We start from the raw sequence: 14,970 nt of genomic DNA on the forward strand, positions 1-14,970 counted from the left end.
CCTAGAATGAAGAGGAAGGTCAGGAAGGCTTCTGAGCAGGGATTTGGTTATAGAATGAGAGGTTCCGTCTATCTATCCATCCATCCATCCATCCATCCATCAATTCATCCACTGTTTCATCCATCAACCCATCTATCCATCAGTCTATCCATCAATCCATCCAACTATCCAACTATCCATCCATCCATCCATCCATCCATCCAGTTACCCACCCATTCATCCACCCATCCTTCCATCCTTCCATCCATCCATCCTTCCTTCCATCCATCCATCCTTCCATCCATCCATCCTTCCATCCATCCATCCTTCCATCCATCCTTCCATCCATCTATCCTTCCATCCATCCTTCCATCCATCCATCCTTCCATCCATCCTTCCATCCATCCATCCTTCCATCCATCCATCATCCATCCATCCATCCTGTTACCCACCCATTCATCCATTTATCCATCCATCCACCCATCTATCCATCTTCACCCTCCTTAAGCAGCAGCCTCTGTTAATTTTTTTTTTACAGTTCTGTACTCCCATCAGCAGGAAGTCAAAGAACTGGGTGATGTCAATCCTATAAAATAACCATAGCTCTGGGAAGATGCCAGAGAAGTAGGCTTCTACGTAGAAGGAAATGAGAGCTCAATAAAGTAAAATTACACATCCTACATTCCGCACAGAGTCAAGAACAAAAAAAGAGCCTGCACCCCCTGCTCTGCTCAGCTGTGGCATACCAGCTTACCCTAAAATTCACTCGGAGAGACACTGTTTTGTTTCCTCCATTATTTGTTTTCTTTTGATTGTACTCATGTCCTCTGCAGTCATGCACAGGGTAAATATGATACCACTCCTATGTAATTTTCCCAAAGGCCAGCCTCACATAGAAGACTTTAAGGAGGACTGCTGATCAGTGGGAGCAAAAGCCTGGCAGAATTAGCAAATTAAGTGATGAAACAAATCTGCCTTTGTCCTCCCACTGCCTGGAATGAAAAACAAAATATTTCTGAAATGCAGAACACAGCGGGAAACTGGCTCGGGAACGAGAATGTTAAGGAGGAGCACAGGGGAAGTGTGTTTCACATACATATTGTATTCACAGTCGTTCACACTTGCCAAGATTTGGTTTGTATCGGAGCACAGTTATACCATCTATGGTTCGTGTTTCTTCTAAAATATGCCCTGCAGTACAAAGGGAAGAGTGGGACGTGAGGGATGCTCTAGGAACCATGTCCATGGCCTTGTCTGTGAGGATGGCTGACTGCTGGTATTAGGGAGACTGCTTTAAAAAGGGACCCCACAACTGCTTAGATGAGCTCATACAACGTTTCCAGGCAGCCCCTGTCGTAACTCGAAGGGGCCTGGCTCCTAACGGTTCATGGTTCACTGGCAGGGTCAAAGGCCCTGAAGGGACGTTGCCCAGGAATGGCATGGCCCAGTAACTGTCTGCAACCAAGAAGAGGTCTCTCCTGGGGTAAGAAAGAGGATCCCAAGCAGACATTCACCAGTCCCTTCTGATTATTAGAGCAGTCAGGTCCCTGACACCCACCATTTACTGCATGAAAGTACCCTCTGCTTATATCCTCATATTTATCACCCAGTCACACAGCCAGCAATTAATGAAGTTAGAACTTGAAATCACCCAAGGCCTGAGTGGGTCTAAAAACAGGGAACTCGTTAGTACTTAAGGCACCCCAATGTTATCATTAAAGAGTCCCAAAAAGCAGATCTGGGCTCATCGTGCAAAACAAACTTCCAAGGACTCTCATCTACGGTAGTTGGAAGCAAGCTCTGTCCTGGAAAAGGACAATCATGATACTGTCTTCGGAACTGCAGGTGCCGAGAAGGGAGCCAAGGGGGCAAGGGGGCTTGTTAGGGAACCAGTCCAGTGGGATTCAGCTCATTTTGTCTGTTTACCGCAGCACCCTCCATGGAAAAAAAATCTTATGCAAACCCATCCGGTATTAACAGAGAAAACTGTGGCTGCTTTGCTCCCACAGAGAAGAGCCCAAGGCAAGTCCAAAGCCCCCTTTGCACTGCTGTCCTCCTTCCTCCCGCTGCGGCACTAACCCTTAGCACTCCAGGAAGCAAAGTCCCAAACACTGATAGGCATCTCACCCCTCGCTGTAGAGATAAAAAGTCAGGCCGCAAACCAGACAGCTGGATCCTTGCAAACTCCTACTGGCCTTTATAGCAGATAGTCGAGCCCCTTCGCACATTAGTTCCTAGAAGCTAAGCAGCCTGACTCTTCACATTTCTTTCTCAATCGTCCTACAGCTACCTGATGCGTGGACACGAAAATGATGGTGTGATTATTAATAACAGTAACAAATTCTTCTCAAGAGCTAAGCGTTAAGCATTGTCTAAACACACAGATTTCAAATCTGTGAAGTATTTGATTATTCCCTGTTTTATAGATGAGGAAACTGAGGCACAGAGAGATTAAATAACCTGCCCAGGATGCAGAGGAACCAGGACAAACCCAGGCAGGCTCGTGCACTCTGAAGCATTCCACACACTGCCTCCTGTGCAAAAATAGTAAGATGTTAGAAAAGAAGAGTAGTCCATTATCCCACCTCCCCAAGACACCCACTGTTAATGGTGATTTAATCTTGTTGGCGTTCCTTGTTGAGATTTACAAAGGCCGGGCACCTCTTGCTGAGAATTTCATTTCTGGCTGAGATGAAGTCATTTCCTTTCGTGGGCAGTGCAGGGATGGTACCTGAGATCTGTCCGCTCTCCTCAGGAGACAGTACGCAGGAAAGCACCTTAAAGCAAAACAATCACTAACCCTTCACACACAGCCATCACATCGCATGGTGCTCTGGGGTCAGAAGGTTTTGCTCTGGAGGCCAACACACTAGCTGGGATGCTTCTCACCTGCCTGGGCTTCTTAGAAGGGATGCTCGGCTGGGTATCCTTCCTTCCCTGATATCTCAAGAGGCTGAAAAGACAAGCTTTGTGCTAACTTCCTCCTTCGTCAAGATTCACAGAACAAGTGAGTCCCCCAGGGCAGTGAGCACAAGACTCCCACGGGCCGCTGGTGAAGATGCAGATTCCTGGGCCCCCCTCCTGGAGATTCTGTTTGGAGTCACCCCCAAATCTACGCGAACAGGTGAGTCAGGTGACCCACCAAGCCCACTTTAGGAAATGCTGGTTGGGGACTGTCCCTAGAGCCCAAGAGCCCCGGGGGGTGACAGCTAAGAGCTTCATTCAGTTGCTGTTCACGAGAAAACTCAAGGAAACTTAGTTGTTTAGGTTTGGGTTTTTTTTATTTTTTTGGTTTTGTCAAATTTAGGTGGAGCAGCTTCCCCCTGAGCCATCGAGAGAACACTATGACACTCTTACTCATTCAGGAAAGGTATTAGTGGCGTCACTATGGTAAGTCTGGTGACTCTCAGCAGCGGGCAAGCATTTACGACTGTGTGACCACGCCTTTTGCACAGGGCAATTTCGAGCACAGGACAATGACAACTGCATTTGTTCAATGTTTACCGCGTGACAGGTACTGTTCTAAGAGCTTTCCGGAGAGCCATTTAATCTGCATAACCCAATGAAACGCCACTATTCCTATCCCATTTCACAGACGAAGCATAGGAAGCACAGAGAGGTGCAGCAACTTGCCCAGGGCTGCACAGCTGGGAGGCGGTAGAGCAGAACTTGGGCCAAAGCCAGACCTCCCATGAGCTGCTCTTAGACACTGACCGGGCAAGAGAGGTGTGCTAAGACAGGCCCAGCCCCGAGGGACCCAGGGCTCCTCCAACTAGGGTACCCCTTGGGCCTGGCAGGACCACTCGTGGACCCACACAGCATCTGAGGTCCCTCCTCCCCTCCTCTGCCTCCTCCTCCCTCCTCTCCTTGTTCAGGTGCTAAACCATCATGGCTCTCCCTGTCTTCTCCTGCTGCCACCCGCAGGAAATCTCCGGGGTGCCCAATCCCATCCTGGGGTCTGTGTCTCAGCAGGCCTACGTAATATAGCCTGAGTCGTAACCGCTACTCCACGGCCTGTCCCCAAGGTCAGGGTGGCCAGACAGGCTCTTCCCCAAGTTACCATTAGAACCATATTCCAGCATGCTGTGAAAAAGCTAACTGAAAGGTGGAAAAAGAGTCGGGGAGCAGGCGGCAGGGGCTCACCTCCATTTCCATCTCAGGAGAAGCTCAGAGAAGATCCTGAGTGGTGGCAGGATGGGGAAGGGAGTGGGCACTCAAGGGTGTTTGGCCTTGAATCAAAGCACCGGGCAAGGTCACTGCTGTACACCGGAAACACACCCCAACTGTGGGCAGCAGGTGACAGAGTCTCCCCTGCCCCTTCCCAGCATCAGACTGGCCAGTATCCTCCATCTCAGGGAGTTGGGAACAGCCTTGGTTTGGCTTTTAACGTGAGACAGCAAGTGGCCAAGGCCCGCCACATTTTGCATCAGGACCATCTGCTCCCTGTCATGCGACAGAGCCTCCCTCAGCTTCCCACCGGCTGCCCCACCAGCTGCCCGGGCTCTGGGAGTATGGTGAGTATCTGGGAGAGCATCAAGAGGCAGGCTGTGCCAGGAGCTCAACAGAAAATGGCCCAGTGACAGGCAGCACAGTGATGGCGATGGGCTTGAGCGAGCTCCTGCCACGGCTTCCCCACTCATTGGCCAAATGTTCAAAATGGCCGAGAGAGAAAAATACATCACGCTGGGTGACCACCCCCAAATCACTGTGTAAGTGGGCCACCCTCCCTGAGCACTTTCTCTTAGCACAGGAGGCTGGTAAAAATCACCAGCTTATTGCCAGATCCCAAAAGAACTCGAGAAGCCAACAACCCTTCCACCCAACAAGAGTCGACAGGGGCCAAGATGGTTTTGGGTCCCTGCGTATTTAAATCCCACTGAGAATTGGAGACACCGATTACCTACTTGCCTCCACACCCTCATCCCCACCCCCCCAAAATGAAGGGCATTGATGACAGAAATAAGCCCTTATCAGGTACATGCAAGCCACTCATTTCCAAAGGACTCAGAGAAGATATTCTAATTTGGAATGAACCCAATGCTTTTCCAGGCAGTAGAACATGAAATCCCCACATAGAACTGATCTCAGTCCCTTCCCCTTCATCCACCAATGCTAGAAAACCTGTTACCCCCAAGTCATTCCCTACATTTTATGGGACTCCTTTTGCAGGAATTGGGGCAAAGGACATGATATTAACAATGTAAAAAGCCAAAAGTTCCTGAAATGCTTTTTTAAGAGGAGTATACAGTCAGCTTTTGACCTCAAATCCACCCCCCCCACACACATCTTCTCCCACTTGAAACCATCAGAGACTACTCAAGTGTTACAAGCAAACAAATCTCTCTGGTCATGTGTCTGCATTACGTGAATGCACCACAGCCTCTTCTTTTAATTATTACTTTCTCATCTGTCTCTGGATTTTTTAAAAAGCCATTAGGCAATTGAAAACTAGCTGTGTCGCAGATGAAAGCACAAGTCTGCATAAAAATAAAATAAAATAAAAACAAAAAGACTGCACGGTCACAGCCTAACTTGGATCAGCAAAATCTGTCTCGATGTGCCAGGAAAAAGAATTTTTTTTGACATCCTGTGATTTTGCAGCCATTTAAATTTTATTAGCAATTATGGAGCCTGTTACCACTGACAACATGGTGCGGCTACAGCCAAGTCCTAGCAACAAGAGCGTGTCTGAACGACAGGAGCCCAGGCGACCTGGCCATACTCATTCTAGCGCGAGGGAAGAACTCGGACACCCCCAGCTCTGAGCCACTTCATTAAGATTCTCCCCTTGCAGGCAGGGAAAAGACAGCACGCAGTGCCGATAACAACAGAGTTCTCTGCACGTGGTGGGGAGGGCTGGCAAGACGGAGTGAGGCTGATTATTTGTGCAAGAGCTGATTTAAAAGATGACTTCAAGATGACTCCATGCCACCAACTTCTCAACTGGCAACAGGATAGGCATGGAAATCGGCAGTTCCTGAGAAAGTGGTGGCAATTCCCCAACAGCAACCTGCGTCACTTGGGAGGAACAGCGGAAACCAGAAGGGATCTGACAGGGTTTCTGGTAGATGCCACATGAGTCTCTGTCAGCACCAGACAGGACTGGAATGACCCCAGCAGGGAGGTGGGAGGGGAGCCAGGACTAAAAAGACAAAAAAGTTTGTAAGAGCTGGGGGTACTGGTGACTTCAGAAATGAAAGAGCAGCTCTCCTCTCCTCCAGGAAAAGACCAAATTGGACAAATTCCTCTCAGTTTTTCTCTAGGTTCAAGAGTACCTTACACCTCAACCTCTCCCCCAACCAGAGTCTGGGGTCTCCTGTCCCAGTTCCAAGGGAGGGGGCATCAGGACCCTGGTAGAGAGTCTGATCCTTCTCACCCTCTGGGGGGTCGATGGGGGCTCGAGAGCACTGTAGTTGGCATAGGGGTCTGCCATCCTGGGCTGCCCCACAGCACACCCCTCAAAACAAACATCATGGGGGTCCCTGGGTTCCATCTTCTGAAAACGGCTCAGGGAAGGGCAGATGTTCATTTTGACAAATGTGCTGCTGACCTCAACATTCACAGTACTTCTGAAGTAGAACCGTCCACCTTCCTTAGCTTAGACAACCTGCCGGAAAGCAGAATCTACAGAGCACCTTCCAGGCCATGTTTGATGACTGCAGGAGTCCCAGAGGAGCCTGGATCAAAAATTCTCTGGCCACCCTGGAGACTCTCCCTTTCAGGGAATCCCGTACAGCTGGGGAAGGCAGAAAATGGCAGAGCGGGTCTTATTAAGCGCCTGCTATGTACCAGACATCAGCTCCTGCACGTCAGATTTTCCCACACCCCTTTTCAGACCTGTTCCCATTTCACAGATGAAGAAACTGAGGCTCCACAAAAGGAAGGGACTAGCCAGGGGTGGAGCTGGGATCTAAACAAACAATGTGACTCCACACAGCCAGTAAGAGTAAAGCTAGAATTTACTGAGGGCTTACTATGTCCCAGCAGCTACTTAAAAGGTTTTTAAGGTTTTTAAGCTCATTTAATCTGCATAGAAATTCCATGGGATCTAAGGAAACGGAGGCTCAGTACCTCACCCAGGTCCCAAAGCTCACCTGCGACAGAGCCAGGGTCCAAGCCAGGCAGCACGATTCCAGAACCTGACGCCTGCCCCCGACTCTGCGCCTGCACCCCGTCCTCAAGCACCCTAAGGAAAACGCACACGTGGTGCATTTGTTGGTTTGGAAATGTCACGACTTTGGGCTGAGACATCGCATGCTAACAATCAGAGAAGATTCTATTTCACTGAATCCAACACACCATGGATTGCAAGACATGCCGCTGTTTGACACACAACCAAGAAAGAAAGAACTTGGCCAATTACAACCAGGACACCATGTCTTCCTATCCCATCCATTATAAGAGGCGTCTCCACTCCAGAGATGGGAAAACATGAAAAGATGCCTGTCTCAGAACTAAAGAACTACTGGAGGCCTTCCCATGAACAAGATGGTGAGACGCATGGCAGATGGAGCTTCTCTGAGCGCAGAAAGTATCCTCACGTGAAATCTGATCTTTCTAGAATACCTGATAATCCGGACTTCTGGGTGCAAGTTCCCAATTTACAAACACTGGAAGCTCATCTGTGTTTTTAGTGTCCTTGGTCAAGACAGAGTAGACCTGACTACAGCCCCGCCTGGCTGGGAGCCCTCCCAGCTTCCTCCAGGTGGGCTGGAAGGCAGAGAGCTCCCGGCAAGGTACGGTAAGAACACCCCCCAGCCCCGAGGAGCTTCAAGGCAAAGAACTCCCACAAGCTGCCTACACACTCACTAGCAGTTCTGAGTACTCTTTCATCATGGAAATGGCCCATAGAGCCTTCGGAGAGAGCACGGCACCTTGACTTTGGACATTGAGCGACCCGTGAAAGAATGCCGCTCTGTTGCTGGAGGCCATCCAGTGTGTGCTATTTTGTTATCGCAGGCCTAGCGAACGGATATACTCAGTTTCAGAACACTCTGTATTTTTCCCTCCGGGGTATAAAAAATTGCCTGCATCTTCAAACAGCTACAGGGCCCTTTTAGAAAAGTTAGCAGCAGGTCAAATTCGTGTTAGATCAAGTAGAGCTAGACAAGCCAGAAATGTCTGTGTGTCGCTGTTGGGTGACCACCTGGGAATTTAGGCTGTGATCCCAACACCTGGACTGAAAGCCTCTCCTCACATGGATGCAGGACACAGGGGACAAGCCCAGGGCAGGTGGGCCGGAAGAGGACCAGGAAGACTGTCTCTTGTACAAGTTCTAGGCCGAAAACCTTGCAGGCCGCTGTAGGGCACGGTGCGGGTTTCAGGCCAGTGTAGTAAAGGCAGGGACTGAAGAAGGCTGTTCGAGCAATGAAGCAAAATGCCATCATCAAAAGCCACTTAGGTGCTTAATTGTGCGGGGCTGCAGCAGAGCTGGGAGCAAGCTGATGCGGCCACTCTACGGGCGGACACCAACGGCAGGTCCATTAACCAGAGGTCCCCAACTGCATGCAGGACAGCCCCCTCTAAACTTCCCTCCCTGCAGCCCCGAGAGCCTGCCAGGCTCATCTCGGACCCTCAAATAGTTGTTTCTTTCCCTTCTGAACCAGCTGCGGTGTGTGGCTGGCTCCCTGGAGCTCTCAGCTAAAGAGAATTTCAGAAGAGCTCACGACTGTGTGTTCAAGACTCTCTAAAGGGAAAAGAAGATATTGACCGAGTAAAAGAAGGTCCTGACCCGGCTTAGGTTCTCCAGGGGAGAGCAGGAAGCGGGGGTAGGGATGGAGAAGAAGGGAACGCAAGGTTCTGGAAGAGGTGGGCCAGGGGCGGGCTGGACCAGGAATGTCCAGCATTACACGGACCAGGAACGTCACAACAGGCTTGGATTTCAGCAAGAACGTCATGGTGCTTATTGAGGGAATAATGTCGGTTGGCATTTACTGAATGCTTAACCCGTGACAGGCACCCAGCTCCGAGCCTCGCATACATTAGCTCGTTTACGACGATAGTGCCCTGTGGTCAGTAGAGCTGATCTTCACCCTAGCTGTACCAGCAAACAGTGCCTATTGTCAAGGTCAGAGCCCTTCTTACGGGCTTATTGCCTGGACGCAGCACCTACTGTTCTCAGTATCACCCCTGGCGTAGGGACCATCACTATCCGCCTTTTACAGATGAGGAAACAGGTAGAGAGTCAGCTAAGATGATGCCCAGGGCCTCAGAGGGCATAAATGGGGGCCGGCCCCAAGGCCCCTGTTCCCAACTACGGGATTTATGGTCTCACATTCGAGATGAAACCCGTTCCGTGAAGTGGGGTGCATGCCCGCGATTACCTAAGATGTTTTAAAACAAGTATGTGAACAAACAAAAAGACGGAGTTCGAAGAGAGGTGTCGTAAACACACACAGGTCGTGGATTCCTCCCACACGGGGAATGCCACGAAGGAGAGGGAGCTTTCGTTCTCGAGTGTTTAACGGACGGAGCGTTAAACCGCAGCGATACTCTCTAGACTCTTGGAAGTTCCAGTTTTGTTTTGTGAAGCTCGACGTCTTCAGAAGGCTTTTGAAATTCAGCCCTTAACAACGGCTAGCCAGATCCCAGATCTGCAGGAAAAGGGACATCTCACACAGCTCCCGGGCCCGGGGAGGCCCTGCGGCACGGCCGGAGGAGGGTAATAAAGGGCCCGCTGCAGCCCAGATGGTTTTAACTGCCCCGGGGAAGGGAGTGTATCAGATTCCCAGGGCTGCCACCACCAAGTGCCGTACTCTGAGTGGCTTTAAGGAACAGAAATTTCTTCTCTCACATTTCTGGAAGGAAGTCCGCAATCAAGGTATCTGCAGGGCCTCCCTCCCTCCGAGGCCCTGGATGGACGTTTTCCTGGCTCTCTTCAGCTTCTGATGGCAGCCGTCAGAGCCTGACGTTCCTCAGCTCGCAGCTGCATCACCCCGATCCTCTGCCTCTGCCTTCAGCTGGCCCTCTTCCCTCAGATCTTCACACTGTCTTCTTGAAAGGACACCAGTCACGCTGGATTAAGGGCCCACCCTACTCCAGGATGACCTCATCTTAACTAATTCATCCTCAAGGATCCCAATTCCAAATAAGGTCCCAATCGGAGATACTGGAGCTTAGGAGTTCAACCTATCTTTCGGGGGACAGAATTCATCCTATAACCGTGTACGCTTCTTACTTTCAAATTATTAAAGAAAAAAAGCAGAAGCAGGATGCCTGTGAATGTCACCTGTTACATCACCACGTAACCACTTTTTTAAAGATTTTATTTATTTGAGAGAGGGTGCAGCAGCACGAGCAGGAGGGGTGGTGATGGGGCGGAGGGAGAGGGACAAGCAGACTCCCCACTGAGCAGGGAGCCCGACACTGACGGGGGGGCTGGGCTGGATCCCAGGATCCTGAGATCAGAGCCCAAGCCTAAGTCAGATGCTCAACCGACTGAGCCACCCAGGCGCCCCACCACATAACAGTCTTTTAGAACAAAAGGGAGATGGGTAGATGGCCAGATTGGTTCGCTAGAGCTGTGGTAACCAAGTGCCACAACTTGGTGGCCTCCACAACAGAAATGTACTGTCTCACAGCCCCAAAGGCCAGAAGTCCAAAATCAAAGTGTCAGCAGGTGGTTGGTCCCTTCTGAGGGCTGTGAGCAAGCGTCTGTCCCCGACCGCTCTCCTTGGCAGTAAATGGCCACCTTCTCTCTGTATCTTCACAGAGTCTTTCCTCTGCTGTATCTCTGCATCCAAATCTCCCCTTTCTATAAGGATACAAATTTCCACTTCCCAGTTTCTGGGGAATTCTGCATGTGGAGCCAAGTACTGGTGTCTTGGTGGAACAGCTGAATTACTGCTGACGTCTGATACAGATAGTAACTCAGACTCCAGTTTCCTCCCCTCATCTCTGCCTGCCCAGTAGCACCGAGCTTACAAGAAAAACATTACATGTGGCGCCACCTAGAGGCAGAAGATGAGAAAGACGATAAAAAGGAAAGGAAGAGTTTCTGTCCCCCCCCACCCTATTTTCCTCCCCCTTTATATTTCTTGGGTGTCCCTTATTCCAAACTTGCCCTCCGAAGCCCCTCATGGATTTCTGCCATCACACCAGGGGCAATGAAAAGTCGTGCTCAAGAAATGGCTGGGAACAGTAAAAGCAAGTAAAATTCAAGTTCCATTTTTGTACTTTTCTGTCCCTGGACTTGGCAATCCATTAAAATCTTATCATTTGACAAGATCCTTGAATTCATCCCCACCTCCTCTCTACCCCCACCTACACGTGCACCGTGCATGCGCACGCACACACACTCAGCCTGAGATGTGAAAGTCTGTACATGCTTGATCAAAGACATCGATCAATTTCCTTTTTCAAAGAAGAGCACTTCCTGACACAGAACTCAAACCTCCAAGACCTCTCCCCCATGTGGTCAGGACACAGAGAGATGGCAGCTAAAATCCGACACCAAGCTGGAAGCAGATCTTAAGGCTCGTGACTGCAGGTCACGTGTGAGATCCGGAAATTTGGACTGCTGCTTTATTATTACAGCGTGTGGCAGTAATTACACTACCGTCTCTTCTTGCAAAGACTCACAGCACTAATGGCCATTTCAGAAATCATTTGCAGAGAAGAACATCATCAACGTTTCTCAGTTTTTTTTCCAAAAGCAGGTTAGTAGTGATAACATACAGAGGAATCCGATTTGGCACGATGACAGAGACCCAGGTAGAGAAAGCCTGTGGTCTCTGGTGGAGGAAGGTGATGGGCACTTATTCTCTGGGACAACAGGCCAGTTCTAGTAATCTCTCTGTGGCTCAGGTCCCTCATCTGGAAATAACAACAGTCCTTTCTTCATAAGGCTTGTGACAATCAAATGAGTTAATATAGCGCAACGTGCCTGGGACAGGGCAACCCAGGGGAAACTCTCAAAGTATCTCTGCTTTCATGGGTCTTCCACATTTTTCTAAAACATCTTTATTCCTTTTACTACCAAAAAAAAAAAAAGTTATTTGAATAAAATGATCATTGAGGACATTTTATCAACCAAAAGCAGAAATTCACTCAAACTACCCCAAAATGAGCCTCTTCTCTCAAAACTCTAAGGCGGAGGTTCTCCAGATTCACAAGGTGGAAAATTTAATGACTCAACCCCGGGTGGAAATTTTATTCTAGTCCATTAATAGATATTTCACAAAGTCAGAAACATGACTAGCAAATAGGCTCTGGGAAAACATTCAATTTCTTTAGATAATTAAAAAAATAAAAATGAAAATATATAACTTTTCTACTAAATTGGCCAGAAAAAATATTTTTTAGAGATACTACCCCATGCTGCCAAGACTAAAATAAAACCAGAATTCTGACACGTTGCCAGTGAAGGAGCACACGCTGATACAAACCTTTAGCAAAACAAGCGGGCACTGGTTTCAAGAACCAAAAAAGGCTCCCGTCCTTTGACCCAGTAATTTCACTTGAGAACCTACCCTAAGAAAATCTCTCAAAACAGGGGGAAAGTCATGTCTACCCTCAGGTTCACAACACTGAACACTATTTCTAACAGTGGAAAGCTGGAAACAACCTAAATGCCAAATCATGAGTCAATGAACTATATGATACCGTGTGAATGGACGGTTTTTGCAACCATTAAAACTGATGGAGAAATATGAAAAAATACATTAAAATGTTAAAAGGTCAAAATGTTACCGGGGAAAAAGATCAAAACATAACACTGCATACAGCTGGGGAAAGCCCTGCATGAACACTTCCAAGACGCTAACAGTGGTTCTGCTAGAGGTCAGACTTCAGGTGCCATGTTTTTCTCCTCCCCATTCCCCCAACTTTTACAGTTTGTGGTTTTTATTATGTTCATGATAAAAGAAAAGTTTCTTCCTGTCTCATGAAAATCCTTCTCACCGCCTCATGTCCCACCACGACAGAGCTCTCCAGGCTCTTGCCTCACCCTTTGGAAAGGGCAAGAATTCTCCTTTTTTATGTGTACCGTCTTCAAAATGACAAAGTTATTTCACAGGATACTTGAGGCAATCACCTCTCTGTGGCAAGGAAATCAGCCACCTTCACTCTCCTCCCCATAAGTACCACACTGTTCCAAAGAATCGAAGAAGGGACCAAGAGGTGGCATTTGAATTCCACAGCAGCCGCTCTCAAAGGGCCCTCGGAAAGATGGTGCAGTTGGGACCCTGAAAACCTCAGCGGGGCCCAGCCTGGCTGGGGCTGAAGCCACCGGGTATACTGCCCTCCACGTGTGGATAAGTTCCTTCAGTGACCCCAAACGTTTAAACAGCCACCACAGGGCAATGGTTAGGTACACGGCACCAACGTGATGGGACAGGAGGCAACCTCACAAAACAGCAATCGTGAAGGCTAAATATGGTCACCTGGCAGAGGGCCTCTAATGTGAAGTGGAAAAAAGCGGGTAACTCCATCACACGTCGCCGTGACAACACCTGTATAAAACCATACGTATGGACTGACCCATGACAGCTAACGTTTACACACCGCTCACGACACCCAGGCGCCGTGCTGGGTGCTCCGTGTGCATTTAATCTTCACAACAACGCTTACCAGAAGCCCGGCTCGCTTCACCTTGGCTAGGAAGACACTGAGGCACCAGGAGGCTAAGGCATTCTCATTCAATCCTCCCCAGGGCGAAGGTCTAGAACGTCCTGGTAACTTCCCTAAGATCACGAAACTGTGACCTGGGCAGAGGGGTGGGAGGGCACGTGGGGATATGGGCCGTCTGTCCCCAGTGTTCACATCCTCAACCCCTGGACTGGGAAGAAATATGGAAGAAATTCAAAACACAAGTAGAATTTGTTTTAGAAAAGGACCTCTTTTCCTTCCCTCTCTTATCTAAACCTTTTAATGTTCTGTTCCGACAATTTAAAGACAAAAAGAAAAAAAGAAAGGCAACAGAGGAGAGGTTCTTTAATGCGTGTGTTTGTGTGCACGGTTTTTAAAATCATGTTTTGATCAAAACACTAAATAAATGCCAATCAAGTCTTTATTATGCCTGGGGGTTAAGGGTAGGAAGTTAGGAGGAAAAAAAAAAAAAAAAGACCGAGAACAGCCAAGACAAGCCTGTTCCAAACCAAACCCAACAGCGCCAGGCTGCTGCCTGCCTCATCTTTTTTTTTTTTTTTAATATTCTCTTTCCATCACCTTTTCCAGTTTATGCATGAATGCTGAAATCATGGAACTGGCCTGACACAAGACACAGAATGTCACAGAGTATCCTCACATCACAAAGCTGCTATTGACAGAGCTGGCAATAACACTTAAGTCTCAGGTCCAAACCCTGTATGCTTTCATAAACTGACCCTGTCCTGAATATTCTCGGCTCCGCTAAAGAAAATCAGTATTTATGAGAGTTCACAGACACACTGTATTCCAAAAATGCTCACTGCACATCTTCGTGGAGTGTTTAATAATGCTCAAAACTGGACAAATTAGAGTTCACGTACACGATCTCATGTGTAACTCAAATTACAAACGTTACGTTTCTAGGAATTTTGAAGACCTGGACATAGAGAAAGCTGAAATAGACATTAATACTTTTTTTAAAATTCTGCAAAAATAAAAATGCATTATGTATACTGGTCCGTCTGGAAAAAAGTAACATGCAATAAACAAAATGAATATTCTCCCCCCCAAAAAAAATATTCCTAATCCACCCCCTCCCAAACCTTCTCTGAAGAGTGAGGGGCAGGCAAGCAGGGATACAGGACCCCACGACAGACGAAGGGCCAGTCTCTGAGTGGGCAGCCTGCCCAAGGGAGCGCAGCATGAGGGTGGGCAGGCTGGCTCCAGAGGTGGGCTCCAACCCAGTTTTCCTTCCCGTGCGTCAACAGACTGGGCCTCGAATCCCAGTAACAGCTACGTGAAAGTTCAAATTATCATCTCCTCAGCCATTTCCTCAGCTGGCTTCCAGAAAGAGAGCAGATTCGGAGCCAGAACACACAGTTCTCCTGTCAGTGAGGCCCTGGG

At 48.6% G+C, this 14,970-nt stretch overlaps 1 protein-coding gene across 1 annotated transcript in view; it reads right to left on the reverse strand.

Moving 5' to 3' along the window:
• LDLRAD3 (low density lipoprotein receptor class A domain containing 3) overlaps positions 1–14,970 on the reverse strand; it is a 217,892-nt gene that overhangs the window by 133,075 nt on the left and 69,847 nt on the right. The gene's annotated exons all lie outside the window — the stretch shown is intronic.

Source organism: Eumetopias jubatus, unplaced genomic scaffold (genome assembly GCF_037043125.1).
Source record: "Eumetopias jubatus isolate StellerSeaLion01/CBP00866 unplaced genomic scaffold, mEumJub1_p1.0 scaffold_13, whole genome shotgun sequence".
Classification (NCBI taxonomy): domain Eukaryota; kingdom Metazoa; phylum Chordata; class Mammalia; order Carnivora; family Otariidae; genus Eumetopias; species Eumetopias jubatus.